Below are 16,624 nucleotides of genomic sequence, written 5' to 3'. Positions count from 1 at the left end.
AAAAGAAGATGATGAGAGTTGGGTTTTTCTGTATCCCTAAGCGTTTTTAGTACCAACCTTTCTATTTTTGACACTTCGCATGTCCTACTGAGCCACAGGCTGTAGAGTCTACACAGTCAGAACCCCACTCTTCCACTAACGGACTTTCCACTACTCTACTTTTTCTTCCCTTCCTGAAAATAATTGGTGAGTTTCTTTTCCCCAACTAATCTTAATAGTTTAACATTATATTTTACCCTGAATGTTTATACTGATTAATATTTCCATTCTGAAATAAGACCTAACAATTGTAACTTTAAAAACTTCCCCATCATTAAATAAACTTTTACTTTTCTTAATGTTGATCTTGGCAGCATTTAGTTCTGAATATTTCTTGATATTTCTGCCTAATTCTCATATTTCTTTAACGCAAATGGAATGCTTTAAAAGTACATCTTCTTCAGAGCACCTCTTTTGCCTTACCTTTCTTTGTTATCCGTTCTTTCAGAAAGTCACAATGGCTCCAACAGTAACTGAACAAGCTCTTTTGTCTCCATGGAAGGTTTCGCCATATGTGCCTCTAAAGTCCCTTTTCCAAACTGTTAACGTGCCTCAGTGATTTGCTTTTTTACTTGATATCTTAATAGAGTGCCTTTCTTGTTTCCTAGTAGACCTAAAAGGGCTTCTATGGTGCTTATAATTTTAGTAGTTTATTCTCATTTGTTTTGTATGTCCTTTCATCAATTCAGTTGGCAAAATTGTGAAACTTTTCATTCAAAAAAGCACAAAATTCACTATATGGTGTTCCGAGAAAACAAAATAACACAAGAAACTGAGCTCATAAACACATTAATTAGGATGCACCATTCATACAACAAAGACTTATTTACTTTAGAAACAGATTTTTGTTTTCAGTGTTTCTTTTCAAAGCCTAAACATTCTCTCTACATTCAAAATAGAAATTTCATTTAAAACACTTTTGAAAATTCTTCACAAATATAAGTAGATAAAGTAATATACTCTAATTTGGGGAATAGTACTTTTTACAATGTGTGATTTTAGGTATATTAAAATGAGATATTATTCATAGTTGTAAACACTGCCTCTGCTCAGCTCTATTCTCAATCTTTCCACTTTTCTACAATTCTACACTTTATGCTTCAAAGTTAAATATTTTTAAAACACATTTTTCCTTATTTATTTCATATATTTAGCATAGTTTAATAGATTTAAACACTGTAAACTTTTATGGACTTTGCTCTTTTAAAGCAAAGATAGCAACCATATCGACAAAGATTGGGAAAAAATTGCAAGAGGGCATCTGGAATATGCTAATAATTATGTAAATGACATTATAAATTACTAACTTTGTGTTAAAAGCCATTGAATTATTAAAGATAATGATGTGTGGGATTCTGTGGAATAATGTTAAATCAAACAACCATAGGTTCATTATCTATTGAAGATTACGTTAGGCTGTTAGACCAATTTGAAGAAAGTACAGCCAATAGTAAGTGATGACCAATACGAATATGAAGCAAAAGCAGGTGTGAAAGTTATCAGGTAAAATATTAGTCAAAATTCTGAGAAACAGTTAAAAGACACGAAAGAGTTGTGAAGGTGGCTGCCTCAGATACCAGGGAGAATGTTAAGACAGTAGTGGATGGAACACTCTGAACAGGAAGCTTGTAAGACAAATAAAGGGTGGCAGCTAAAGAGAGACTGAGCTGGCCTCCTAGATGTGCTAGAGTGAAGGGTTAAGTTTATGCACTGTAAGTTTATACACTTTGAAGTAAGATAGGGGTGGGGTGGAGTGGAGGTCTTAGCTCTACTACCTACAAGCTGAATGTCCTTGGATGAATTAATCAATCAGAGTTTCCTTATTGTAAAATAAGGATTAAAAACATTACTTGCCCCATAAGGATATTGTGAGGATTAATTAAATCAGAGAGTCCATGATTACCTGGTATAGTATGTGCAATATTTGCTAGTTATTATTAATCATTATACTTGATTTTAAAATTTGGTTCTCTTACTAGGTTGCTAGAACATTGCAAACAGGGATTTTCTTATTTCTAAGTAGTACCTAAGATAATAAATGTTTCTTGAACTGCTAAACTGAACACAAAACTAATTTTTTTCTGTGTAAGGCATATTGGCCTAGGAATTATTGATGACATTTCTATTTTATGATAGAACAGTTTATACCATTTTTATAATTTTGTATAATAAAACAATGCAAAATGTCTATTTCTAAATAATGTTTTTAAACAATAGGTATTTTTAAAATAACTCACATCTTTATTTGACTTTTTATTAGATATTCTGCTGTTTTTGATTAAAGTAACCATTTTAGAATTAATATTCAAATAACACACAACAGCAACTAAGGTGTTATTTGTGTTACTGTGTGTTATTTGATTACGTTTTTGTACTCATTTTATCCATTTTAATGATTTTGTTTTATAGTAAACCGGCTAATAATAATTTAGTGATCTCTTCATCTAAGGTTTTATATTTTGCAAACAGAGAAACCATTTTCTTTTGTGTTTTTATTCAAACTCTGAAAATTCATACATCATTACCATTAATAATTTCCTTTGCTAATTTATAGACTGGCTTTTAATAACCTTGCTGTCTTGAAACTTGTTACATGTGAGAAGCATGATTTTTGAAAACATTCTGTTCTGATTATCTGCTCAAGCCCCATTCGGATCCTCTGTATTTAAATGCAATGAATAACAGGAAGAGGTAAAAGACCTTATATGTATATTTGTACATTTTCACCTTTTGTTATAAACTCCTTTAGAAAAGTGGCTTGTGTCAAAGCAAATGATGTTTTTAGAAAAGTAGTTCCTAAAAGGCACAGAATTAAATACTTCAAATACCTGGAGTCCATTCATTTCTTTATACAACAAAAATGTAATTGTTACCTATTATGTATTCTCACTAAAAATGAGGAGGCCAAAATCAGTAAAAAAAACTTGTACAATTTTCCTGAAAGTTATTCTCTGTTATACACTTTTGGAAAATTCATAACCATGTTATTCTCAGAAGCTCAAAGAAAATTATAAATTTTACTTAGATCTAAGAGACACCTACCTAAGGCTTAATGTGAAAGGGTATGTTTTCATTAAAATTCAGTTTGCAGTTTTCTCATTGGATTTCAGTGATTGCAATGTAGTTTGTTTACCCATTTGTTTTAATTATCAGACTGTGCACTTGTATAGGGCAATAATCCTGACTCACCCTGTGAGTTCACCAGGATTGAACTCCTGTTATGTGCTGGCAATGAATTTGAAGAGAGTACAGTCCATAAGTGATGACCAATAGGAATATGAGGCAAAAGCAGGTATGAAAGTTATCAGGTAAAGATTAGCCAAAAGACTAAGAAACAGTTAAAAGATATGAAAGAGTTGTGAAGGTAGTTGCCTCAGATACCATGGAGAATGTTGAGACATTAGTGGATGTAACACTCTGAACAGGAAGCTTGTAAGACAAATTAAAGGGAGGCAGCTAAAGAGAGACTGAACTGGCCTCCTGGATGTGCTGGCATAACAGGAGTTCAATCCAATATGTTTAAATGAATGAATGAGTGGAATTGAAACAGAATTTCACACATGCAGCAACATAGACGACTTTTCTACATTTCCCCTACTTGACCCTTGTTTATCTCTGTGAGAAATCAACTGTGATGATTGGATTTTACATTTGTCAATAAGAACAGCAAATACAGTAAGCCATTAATTTAGTGTTCATTAATTTGGGGTTCAAGACAATTCATTCTTGGTTTATCTTAAATTTACCTCTGCAGGATTTAAAGATGAATGGTATGTTAAACAAATTACAGTAGACTTAAAATACTTGAATTTCTCTAATGGGCAGATGGCTAAAGCAATCATGCTTAACACTGTACGGAAATTTACAATAACTGATTAGATGCAAATGAATGTCTTAATAAAATAAAATCCATTTAGTAAAATAAGTTTAACAAACCTCTATTTAAAAATACTTGATATTTTATTCTATAAATAATATATTGAGACTTCTACTTAACAGCAACTAAGCATTGTGTGTAATACTACATATTACAGAGAATCTGCCTTCAGGATGTTTAGAATCCAGCTGAGATTCTAGTATAACATAAGGCAAAAAAATATGATTAAGAATAAAAGCGAAAATGCAATGTGAAAAATAGGAAAGTGAGAAAAATCACTCTACAATCACAATTTCTTGCAAGAAATAAAAATTTAATTTTCCTTTTGGAAAAAGAAAAATCGTTTTATAATTCATCTTTTCATCAGTTCTCGAAGTCCCCCTTTCCCATCCTGCTCCCTCATTAGAATCAATGCATTTATTTCCGTGAGATGTCTCTCTAGCGATTTTTTTTTCTTTCTTCAAGGCCTTAATCTCACTTTCAGGCGAGCAAGCTCGAGGGGGCGCTCTCCGGAGGAAAGAGACTTGGCCTGCGCCATTTCCTTCCCAAAGCCCATATTAAAGAACGCCGGGTCCGCAGAGCCGAGTGCCCCCGTTGACTAGGCTCCTGCTCAGAGTTGGAGTCATTTTCTCTGGACTGGCTGCTCCTCCTCGGAACAGGCCGCCAAGAGGGGCAGAAGGGGCCGAGTCGGCCGCAGGGGTTTCTGGGGCTTGTGGTCTCCGGGACCTGCTCCCTCACTTCCCCCCACGAGTGGAAGGCCCTGGGCGCTAGTAAGCGTTTCCCCGCCGGCTCTGGTGACCACCTGCTGGGCAGCACGTGGAACCCCGCCCCTGGGGATGGCGCAGAGCGCCTGCTCCAGGGCTCCTGGGCCCGCTTGAGGGCGCCCTCCCCCGCTACAGGAACCCATAAGGTAGGCGGGGCGGGCCCTGCACAGCTTTCCAGGACGCCCTCCTACCGCGCGAGGCCTGGCTTTCTGTGCCTGTGGACCACCCGTCCCTTTCACGTGCCCTGGGTTTGGACCTGAGCTCGCAATATTCGCAGGTGTGTATGGAGCTCCGCACACGTTTGGACGGTTCTATTTACCTAATTGATTATAGACTGTATCTGCTGTGGAGCTGCTGAAGCATCGGCCCACACCTGTGTGGATTTCTGTGGTATATGCCAGAGTCTGAGCATGTTCCAGCCTGGCTTGACCACCAAAATGGTTCCCGAGCTTGGAAGAGAGGTCTGTGTTTTGAGGTCTTTGGTGGAGTTGTCAAATCTATTCACTGAGCAGATCTTTTTATTAAGCACCCATTCTGTTGGACGAAATAGGTGAAGTGCTGTAGGTGTCAAAGATGGGACAGACTTGGTCTTTTGTCTCAAGGACCTCACAGGCTTCAGTTAGCAAGGGATTTATAGATCCATAGGAAGCATTGAGGGTAAAGGGTGAACTTGCATAAGAAGGATTTGATAAAGTAGTGTGGGACATGGGGGCTTGAGGGAGAAGCTTCATGGAGGAGGTGTCCCTTTAAGGAGGGATAAGAAACATTTGGAAAATGAAGGCAGGTGTGAGGAATACAGTACAAATGAAGGGCTTGTTAAGAGTAAAGGCAGGAAGCCACATATGTATGAAGAAAACAGAATGTCTTGGTATGTCTAGATTGTTTGAAGAGGCAGGAATTAAGTCTGGAGAAATATCTTGGACTGAAAAGCTTTGAATGGTTTTAAAGTCTGGAATTGCAGACACATTTGGACTTGAATTGCATCAGGAACCATAGATAAGGCAATGTGCAGTTGTTTTATATTCATAAAATGCACATAATGTAGAAAAATATGAATATTGTTCACTAGCAACATTTGTGTCAAATTGATTACACACACTGATCACTTTTGGGGGGTTTGTTTGTATTTTTAAAAGCGAGAGATTTACAGCGTATTATATGACTGCAAAGAGACTTAGTCACTTGACGGGGATTTGTGAGTTGCTATCCATTATTCTATTTATTTTTATATGTGAGGACTTAGTCCTTCAGAAGAGTTTCAGATCAAATGCAATAAAGAGCATGTGTAATTTGAAACATGTATGGATGACTTTCAGGACATGGTAATGGAGCATAAATTCAGATGTAAAATTTGAAAATGGTCACACAAAAATTGATAACCATGAGTATGTTTTTTATTCTTTTTTTGTGAATGTTAGTTTGAATGCCAGTATTTGGAATCAGCTTTGCAAAAACAGTGTTTTGTAGGCCTTGTTAAAGCTTAGAAAATGTTACGTTATACCATGTCTTTAGTGTGTATGAGGATGTTAGCGGTCCATTGGATATTGTGGTGAAGATCAAAGAGAATATTTTAATTCTTTCATAAGGCATGTGTACATTAAACTCTGCCATATCAAGGTGCTTGAAGCTGAAGGTCAGGGTGACAATTTATTATAAGAAAGCTAGCTAAATTAGGCTAGGTCACTTAGGAGCATTGTTGAGGCAAACACACATATGACTACATTGTGGAGAATAGATTGGAGGGAGTTAGAGATCAGTTAGAAAGCTGATACCATCATAATGACGAGATACTAATGGTTTGAGGAAAGTGTAGGCACATTTTAAAATATAGGACAATAATCATGGGACTAAGGCTGCTGAAGTCAGAGAGCAAAGTGTTTTAAGAGTGGAGGAGTGCTCGTCAGGGTCAAATACTGCAGATAAATAGAATGGGGGTTTGCAGGTGGTCTTAAGGTTTGGCAGTTATGATGTCATTTGCGACCAAGGTCAGGTGGGGGTGTTTTTTTTTTCTTTTTTTAAAGCTGGGAGCAACCTGAACATGATTATGTATATATTTTTTTCTTTTTTTAAAGCTGGGAGCAACCTGAACATGATTATGTATTGAAAGGTAGAAGTCAATTCAGGGAACGACATTGAAAGAGCTGAGAGGAGAGGATTGATGGAAAAGGTACAAGGGGTTGGTATGCAATTAGTGTACTTTCTTAGAATATAACTTAATGTTAAAGGATAGGAAGGAAGATATTGGCTATTTTTTAGGAGACCGTTATCGAGTAATCATAGCTTCCTTATGTGCCAGCAAAGTGCCTAGAATCCAGCTGGCTTATCTATCCATTCATGTTAAGTTATTCAGCTAAGATTTTCAGAGCTCATCATGTGTTAGCCACAGAGATTTCTGCTCTGAACAGACAGGAAATGGGCTCAGTGGAGCTCACGACTAAGGCCCATAGACATCAAATGACTGACTACATACGGATTATCCAACTGCAATTGTGATAACTGATAGAAACAAAGAGTATAGAATGTTAAGAGCATCTGTAATCAGAAGGAATTGACATGGCCTGAGGATATCAAGGAAGGAATTTTCAAGAATAGAATGTTTAAGCTGGTGCCTAAGAGAGATCTCTCTTGTTACCAAGTCAGCCCTCCCACCCCTAATGCGGCCTTGTCTTGCCCTGTTATCATCTCATTTCCGCTTCTCTGTTCACTGGTGAGCTGGTTCTCCACTCTTGAGCACTTGAAATGTATTTTGCCAGTAGGTTGATAAAGTGGGAAAACTTTCAAAAACCAAGGCTTTGCAAGGATCTTTCTCAAGCCAGTTATTTCTGCATTGTGGTGGCTAAATATGAACTAAGTAGACATTTACTTTTATTCATGCTACATTGATTCCCATTAGGAAAAGAAAAGAGTTTTGGGTATGGCAAATCGATGTTCAGCCACAGTTTTAGCCTCTTAACATCCTTTGGAGGAACCACAGTGAGCACAGGGCCTGTCACTTCGCATTAGGAAGTTTTGATAACAGCCAATGGAGGTTAGTTTTCTTTTCTTTCATTTAAAATTTTGATGCTCTCTGGGTCAAGTGATTGGGGAATAAGCATCCACTCATTTATCTTCAGGGAAATGAAGGTACTATTGCTGCTATGATTTTGCATTTATATAGCACCTGAGTGTTGGCTAAGTGCTTTTACAATCAATTTTATTGTTCAATTTAAAAGATAGCCTAAAATCACTCCTGTCAAAATTGATTTGATTTGATTCAGAGAAAAAGATCTTTTCTGAAAAATGGGCCTTCTATGATGTGGAAGAACTCTGATCTATCAAAAGATTAGATATAAGACAACATTAACATCATCCAAAGAGAGTAAGCTGTTAATAGAAGATAGTAGCCACGTAATTTTTTTTGTCACCTGCCTTTACAAGGAAAGAAAGTGAAAAATAAATATTATAGTGGTAGAAATACATCCCTGTAGGAAGTCAACCCTCCATCATATGGTTTGTAACTAAGGAATTCAGTATAAGTGACAGTATGTATCTTTTAATACACATCCTTAAAGCATTAGGTTTTACTTGGAACAAGGCTTGGCAAACTATTTCTGAACAGTGCCAGAAAAAAATAAATATTTATTCAATAGAGTAAATAGTTCAGGCTTTGCAGGCCATACTGTTTCTGTTGCAACTACTAAACTGCAAAGCTGTAGTGCAAAAGCAATGATACATGAATGAATGTGCATGTCTGTTTCAATGAAATGTGGTTTATAGAAGCAGGCCAGCCAGATTTAGCCTGTGGGCCAGTTTTCCAATCTCTGATTTACAGCATCTCTGAGATTTCTTACTGAACAGGGAGTGTTATAGATAGGAATGATTGATAGCTAAAAGCTCCATGAAGGCAGAGATAGACTTGTTTTGTTGACTGTTATATCCCTGTGTCTACCACAGTGCCTGACAGGTTTGGGATAATTAAATATATCTGTTGAATAAAAGAGTAAGGAACAGAATATTTGATGGAAAATTACCTAAGTTAGGCTAAATCGTTCTATATTCAGATTTTCAGGTTCTCTGACATGCACTGTATGGTACTGCCATTTTGGGTAGAGTAAATTCAGTAGACCTCCCTTATCTGTGGGTTCTTTATCCATAGATTCAAACAAACCACAGATTGAATATATTTAAAAAATTGAAAACAATAATACAATACTAAAAAACCATATGAATAAAAATATAGTACTACTACTATTTATTTTTTATGTTCATTATTATAACCCTTGCATTTTGGAAATACAGCAAGATATATTGAAATGCAATATTGTTTTGTTGATAAATTGAATCCAGATGCATCTGGTTGATGGAATATTATATATACAACTTCTCTCTGCTGTCCTTGTCCTTTACATTGGGATTTTGTAGAATGAGTCAAATTCACATTTTAATCCTCTGTTCTTCAGACAGTAAGTTTTTGAGTACCTTACCATCTCTCTCTGTTTAAAACAGGGTGGCTAGAAAAGAAGCTCTTTTTCTTTTTTTTTTTGTTTGTTTTCTTTTATTTTTTATTTTTATTTTTTATTATACTGTAAGTTCTGGTATACATGTGCAGGACGTGCAGGTTTATTACATAGGTGTACACGTGCCATGGTGGTTTGCTGCACCCATCAACCCATCATATACATTAGGTATTTCTCCTAGTGCCATCCCTCCCCACCCTCTGACAGGCCCCGGTGTGGGATGTTCCCCTCCCTGTGTCCATGTGTTCTCATTGTTCGATTCCCACTTATGAGTGAGAACATGCAGTGTTTGGTTTTCTGTTCCTGTGTTAGTTTGCTGAGAATGATGGTTTCCAGCTTCATCCATGTTCCTCCAAAGGACATGAACTCATCCGTTTTTATAGTTGCATTGTATTCCGTGGTGTATATGTGCCACATTTTCTTTATCCAGTTTATCATTGTTGGGCATTTGGGTGGGTTCCAAGCCTTTGCTATTGTAAACAGTGCTGCAATAAGCTCTTTTTCTATGTGTTGTCTGATGGAGCTTAGTTAAGCATGAGCCCTCCAATAACTATGAAAAGAACCAACATTTCCTCTTCCCTTATTTGCAAATTTAAGGGAGAATATAATCTTAACCCTTTTTGTACTTCCTCCTCTGCTGTTTAAAATATGAACAGTTGTTTTGGATGAGGGCTTTCTTCTTTCTGTTATTAAACTTACGTATATTTCAAGGCTTTCTATCAAGGAGGTAAAATAGTTTACAAATTTTAGATATTTAGAGGGCTGTGTATATACTATCTCATTTTCTTTAGGTTTTCCTTAAAATAACAAAAGTACAGGAATCATTCTTTTATTACTTTTGGGAGCACTATTTAAAGTAATTTGTTGAACTTTTTATTTAGGTTTCAGATTTAAATGACAGACATCTGTAGACTCAGAGATTTTTAGTATCTTGTTCTGAGATTTTTTGTTTGGACATTTTTCTCTGTTCTTATGTCCATTATTATACTCCTTAGATTTTGGAAATATAGTAAAATATATTAAAATGCAATATTTTCAGTTGATAATCAAATCCTCTTTAAGGAAATGTTCTGAAGTAGGTTCTTAAGTATATCCTTCATTTAAGTCAATTTTTATAATGAAAGTCCAATTTGCTTTTTAACAGGCTTTCAAAATATCTGTCAGCTCTTTAATTCTTCCTTCTGATTTATTCAGTGAGCTCATTCTTCATTTCATTTTTGATTAGATTGCTTTCACCATGGCAGAACTCTGGAAAATAAATCCTCTTGTATTTAACGTGTGCTTTAGTTTACTCTGAATGAGTAGAAGAATGAAAACAACACATTAGGAAGTAATTTTGATTGTTGGAGAGAGAGTTATGGCTGTCTTAATCTTGATAATTGTTAGAAAATATATTTCAGAGGCTGCTTATTGCTTGCTTCTTTTCTTATGACTTCCATTTTCATGAATGTCTGTCTCTTGCAAGATTAAAAAAAAAACAAAACGGAGCATATTTTAAAAATTCTCAAAAATAGGTTTTATAATAACTGATTGTTTATGATGCATTCCTTTTTATTTCCTGGTAGGAGAAAGCTACTTTCTGCCTTGTCTGAACTGTTGTGTACTTTATGTTCTATTATTCATGCATTAGTTTGTATTTTATGTAATTATTTATTTTTCTATCTTCACAGTAGATTAAATGTTCCTAAGGGGAAGGATATCCTTAACTCTGGTGCCTGGCACAACCAATAAGTGGTGCTGAACATTTACTGAAAGAACATTAGTTTCTTAGTTTCTTATGATAATCTGCCCTTTCATAATGGTGCATAAGACACTTAGATAGTTCTCAAGAGGTTGTTGTTCCCTAAATAATTATTTCTCTTATAGATATGGCTCTAAATAATTTACTCTTAATTAATAATCCATTCTTAATAATTTAGTTTCCTATTCTTATGAAGATTATCTTTTAATTAAAAAAATTCACTCACTATCCATCATCCATCATTTATTTGACGATTACTAGACAGTACTTAAACTATGTAACAAATAGATTTTAAAAATTACAAGTATTTCTAGTAAACCCTCTTCATCAAGTTGAAGTTCATCAAGTTCATCAGGATGAACCCTCTTCATCAGTTTCCCAAAACCAAAATTGTGTTACCTTATTGCTGTGTGAATACAAGTAACTACAGCATAATCGCAGACAGCAAATGAAGCAACTGTTTCATCTCAAAGACTTTGGCAGTATGTTTCATGCTAAATTGCTGCTGTAAAAATCTTTAGTGGCAAATAATAGACAAATTCCCAGTTTCTCATCTTTTCTCAAAAATACGGTTACTGCACGAGATCACTGAGAAAGTTACTGATTCAAACTACATGGCTGGGAACTGGATTCCTTAATTATTAATGTGCTTACCTCATTTTAATTACTCATTGATTAAAAAGCTGAAGTTCAGTAAAGAAAGAAACAACTTCAGAGAATAGTTCAAGTGGGCTGAGTAAATATTCTATCAGTATTATTTTGTACATGTTGTACTTTCCGGTAATTTTAGTAGGGTTTCCAACTGGGATCCATCACTTCATTGACCTAGGAGTGGAATCATATTCTAGTCTTCCATCACCTGCCCTCTCTTTTAACAATCTGGAAGCAAGCCCTTCAATTTCACAAACATCTTTTAGAGCTTCCTGTATTCTTTGTGCACATTGTCAGCATCCTGGCTTAGTTCTTCCAGCCCTTCTTTACTGTGTGGTGTCAACAATCCCTCAGCTCCTTCCTTCCTTGCTTAATCCTCTTAAAACACCACTTGGATTTTTTTTTTTTTTTTTTTTTTTTTTTTTACTCATCCACTCTGAAGGCTGCATTGTTTTCCAGCTGTCTACTTTAAGAAGTCAAGATCCCTCTGACTGACTTTCGAGACCCCAACTTCCCTACGCTATTTTCTTTTATTTCCTAATACCACATTCTTTAGTCAAGGAGCTCATGCATTCTTCCATGAACACCTATGCCATTATATGCTCTCTGCTCTGTTCACCCCATTTGAAGTGCTCTTTTGCCCTGCTTTTGCCTCTCTGAGTTCCCATCTTCAAACATTCCAGGTACACTCCAGAAGTCCCTCCTCCTCCTGTTCACACTAACCCACACTAGTTTATTTCTCTGAGTCCTTCATAAATGTATAGTCAGGTCCATGTGGAAACACAGGATTTGGAGGCGTGAGCCTGGGATTGAGTCATGGCTGTATAGTAGTCTCAAGTGGATCAAGCATTGCAATGAGTGTTTACAGTGTGATTGATAGACATCATAGGGATCACATGTCAATGAACTAATTTTGTCTCCTCAGCAACTTTATAGGTTAGGTGCTATTTTGATTCCCATTTTACAGATGAGTAAACTGAGGCACAGAGAGGTTGTGTAATCTCTGTCTGAGGTCACACAGCTGGTAAGGCGCAAAGCTAGGCAGTCAAGTTCTCCTGCTCTTCTAGCCTTTATGTTAGTCTTGCCTCTTCACAATATATTTGAAATGATTTTTTATGGTGATTTTTAGAATTGATTGATAGGCAGTATTACTTCCTCCTGTCTCACTGGGGAAGTCTTTAGAAAAAAACACAACTCTTTTATCTGTAAGTGCTTTTGGAGTTAATGTTTCTACATGCCTCTGTGTGTGTGTGTGTGTGTGTGCGCGTGCACGCATGTGTTGCTGTGGTAGTAGGCTGAGATGGTGGTCATCAGGGCAGGCACAAGATGACCACATGGTAGTTCAGGGAAGTGCATTCCTATCAAGGTTACATTTATTTCCTACTCCCAAGCCTAGACATTGTAATATGGAAATAATATGTACAGAAAGATGAATATTATAAACACAGTTTTACCACTTGTTAACTGCATAGTCTTGAGAAAGCCACCTTCTCTGAATTTTAATTTCCTTAGCTCTAAACAGTGATACTAAATTTCACATTACATAATTCTAAATGAGGTAGTAAAATGAAGTAATAAAATGAGTAAATGAATATAAAGTGAATTCAGAGTATCCAATTTTCAGAGGTGTCCAACAGACATTTGTTACATCTCCCTTTGAGGCTCACCATGCCCCATACTCCAGCTAGGCTAATGGCTTTTCTCATCTCTGTTGATGCCTTTTCCATTGCCCATATGATCTCATTTCCATATCGATAAATTTCCCTTATTTATCCTGTCTTCCCCTAAGTACCATCTACTTCATGAAACTTTCTGTGATTCCTTACCTGGAATTAATCACTCCTTTCTGTGAACGATTTCACTCACAACCCGTTATCATTTGGCATTCATATATAATATGGCTTAATCTTTCCCACTGAGCTGTGTGCTAGAAATAACACAAAGAAGACATAGATGGGCTCACTAGCTCTCAGGGGAGAAAGACCCCTAAATGGCTGTAGATACTACCTTGTGATATAAAGCATCCCAGAGTGCTGTGGAAATGCAGACAAGAGAGCAGTTAATTTCAGAAAGAGGCAGTTGAACTGGACCATGAAGGGTGAAGGAGAACCTGTAGGCAGGAAAATGGGGGAAGGATGTATTCCTCAGAAAGTATCAGTGACAAAGATTCAGAATCATGAGAGCAAGTGGTTTGTTAGGGAGGCAGCAAGAATCCTGTGCAGCCAGACTGTCCACAGGCAGCGGAGAAAAGTCAAGCTGGAAGAGTAGCAGTGTTTTTGGTCCTCAGCAGAATCAGTTGCATGACTATAGATCTAGCTTAAAAAAAAAAAAAGGCTTGTAATTTGTTTCTCCATTGTGACAGTCTGAATCACCACTGAGACCTGACAGTTCAATTACCTAGTAGCATCTTGGGTGAAATTAAGAAAAAGGTTGAATTTGTCACTGATTATGTCCACCACCAAATTAAATGTTTAATACTGGGTGTTACTGCAGAGGGATTTTGACAGATCAAGGACTCATTAGAGGGGCTGCCAGAATGAAAAGGAAACTCAATATTACGATGTTATGAGAAATGAGGAATTTTGCAGGGGAGAGCATGATGGTTTGCTTTAGATCCTTGGAGGGTGATTTGGGAAAGTGAACGTTATACTCTTTTGCTTTCTAGGGCAAACCTGAGATTAATAAGCAGAAGTTACAGAGTGTCTGGAAGGAATTTCTAAGAGCTGATTGTTCGGTATTAAATTTTCAGTACTGTTCATGTCCATGGAGGCTGGGTAGGACTCCTGACCCTATCCTTGGGCAACAGACTGTATCATTTTTCTTCTAGCAGAAAGCTCCTTAGTGTCCATGATATACAGTATATTTAGTATGGTATTGATGTTAAGTATATTTTATTGTACTTGAAATATATCGAAATAGATTATCTGTGTCTATGCTAATTTAGTGTGTTCACTTGGCAGTCAATGAAGAGAGAGTAAAAGTTTTGGAGTCAAACTATGTCTTCATCTTTTACTGTCTGAGCCTCTATTGATAAAGCAGAGATGACAAAAGGTACGTCACAGGAATATGAGGAGGATTAAATAAGATGATGGATATAAATCCATACATACTCTATTATATCATAAAATGCTATTGTTTTGAAAGTAATCATTTTCTTTTCTATAATCTATCATATCATGACTTTCTAAAAGCAATGAGCATTCCACGGCAGAAATAAAGCATAGTGATATTTTCTGTGTTTTTTCTAAAGTGCAGGCTTTCTTTGATCATTCAGGTCCATTCCTGAATGTCTTCTTTATGAATAATAAATGTTACTTTTTCCAGAGTGACAAAAGAATGATGGTGAATTAATCTAAAATCACTTTCCACCATCTAGAAGCATCTCCAGACTTCAGCATACAGATGCAACTTTCTATATTTATTTATCCTTCATTTTCTGTTAATACAGACTTGGATGCATAAAATACTTGCCCCCATTAATAAATGTCTATAATCATTTTATTTATTAAGATTTAAATAAAAATATTCATTGGCTTTCTAGTTTAGCACCCTTATTTTGAAAGAGGAAGCATGTGTGTGTGTCTGTGTGCATACATACACATGTACACTTGAGTTCTTGCACATACACATCAAAAACACAGATGAAGATTTTAAATATTCTTTCTCATACTGAAAGACTGGATTTTTAATAATTGTTTCAATTAAGAAAATTATGATTTTTCTTTCATAAGTTTTAAATTAGTGCCTAAAATGTTTAAAAGATGAACTTTTCTGCACCATCTTTTGCAGAATAATGCAGATAATAAACAGATGTAATGTGAAATGAGTAGGCTAAGAAGCTGACTTTTTAAGGGTTTATTATTACTGTTATTGTTAGTGTCCTCATGTAATTGACTATGCTGTAAGACTTCAGTTTTGGATACTGAACTAGTCTTACTGCTGACTAAAAGAGTAAAAGCAGAGAGAGGGAAACAAATTTTCACATGTTTTACATATTATATATACATTTTATACACATCCTCCTAAATATACATGTCTGTGTCATAACAGGTAAACTTTGCAAGTTCTTACTATGTACCAGGCACTGTGTTAAATCCTTTACCTGGATTATCTTATTTAATCCTGACAACAACTCTATGATGTAGCTTTTGTTATTAGCCTCATTTCAGGTAAGGAAACTGAGGCTTACAAAGGTAAAGTCTATAAGTGGTGGAGCCTGCATTTTAACCAAGCTGTCTGACTTCACAGCTGGAACTTTTTTAACTGCCATACAACTCTGTCCAGGGGCTTGTGTAGTCACAGAATCAGAACTGGAAAATTGGGCAATCCTTGTAGTCTTCATATCAGTGGATGTTAAGTTTGTTCTCATCTCATCCATGCAGCTTAAGCTTGAGTAACTTGGTAATTGGCATTTAATACCTTCACAAGACAGACCATTTCATTGTTGGACAGCTCCCATCACTAGATAATTTATTCAACTATTTATGGGAAATTTGTCTCCCTGAAATTTGCACATACTGGTTTGAGTTCTGCTTTCAGAGAAATATTGAACATCTCTCTTCCCTCTTCTCCCTGGAAATCTTTCAAATGTTGTATTCCTGTAAGTCTTCTCTTTTTTCGGCAGCTCTCTGTGGTTTGTAGACTCATCACTATTATTGTCACTCTTTCTGACAGTGTAGTTCATTGGCTATCTATGACAAGATTTAATACACAGAACTGAACACAGCTAGTAGGCAGTCATTGAGGCAGAAAAATTTCTGGACTGAACCATAACACCTAGGTCAAAATCTTAGCACTGATGCCTACTGTGTGACATTGGGCAAGTGGCAACATGGCCTAGTCTGTGATCTTCATCTGTAATAGGGACATAACGGCAACCCTAATACACAGGATTATGGTGTGACCAGATAAGGTGTTGCTTGGGAAAGTGCTCTATGTATCACAGCCCCTGACTCAGGCCTTTCAACTTCCCTTTCCTTGGCCTGCCTTTTCATGCTTTTTCACCTCAGCATTGTTTGTTCCTTTGTTTCCCTTTGCATCTTTGCTCAAAAAGTCA

General features: G+C 36.2%; 1 protein-coding gene across 3 annotated transcripts in view; it reads left to right on the top strand.

Moving 5' to 3' along the window:
- Positions 1–4,437: 4,437 nt before the first annotated feature.
- The window catches only part of MEI4 (meiotic double-stranded break formation protein 4), a 374,155-nt gene continuing 361,968 nt past the window's right edge, over positions 4,438–16,624 (top strand). For 2 of the 3 annotated variants that reach the window (XM_063637851.1, XM_055274202.2), the window contains exon 1: positions 4,438–4,957. The gene's annotated coding sequence lies outside the window, so the exon portion shown is untranslated. Of the gene's footprint in view, positions 4,958–7,223; positions 7,388–16,624 lie in introns of those variants that run through there. The other variant, XM_055274201.2, reaches the window with a different exon arrangement.

Source organism: Symphalangus syndactylus, chromosome 4, assembly GCF_028878055.3.
Source record: "Symphalangus syndactylus isolate Jambi chromosome 4, NHGRI_mSymSyn1-v2.1_pri, whole genome shotgun sequence".
Classification (NCBI taxonomy): Eukaryota; Metazoa; Chordata; class Mammalia; order Primates; family Hylobatidae; genus Symphalangus; species Symphalangus syndactylus.
This window is presented reverse-complemented; position numbering and strand designations above follow the sequence as displayed.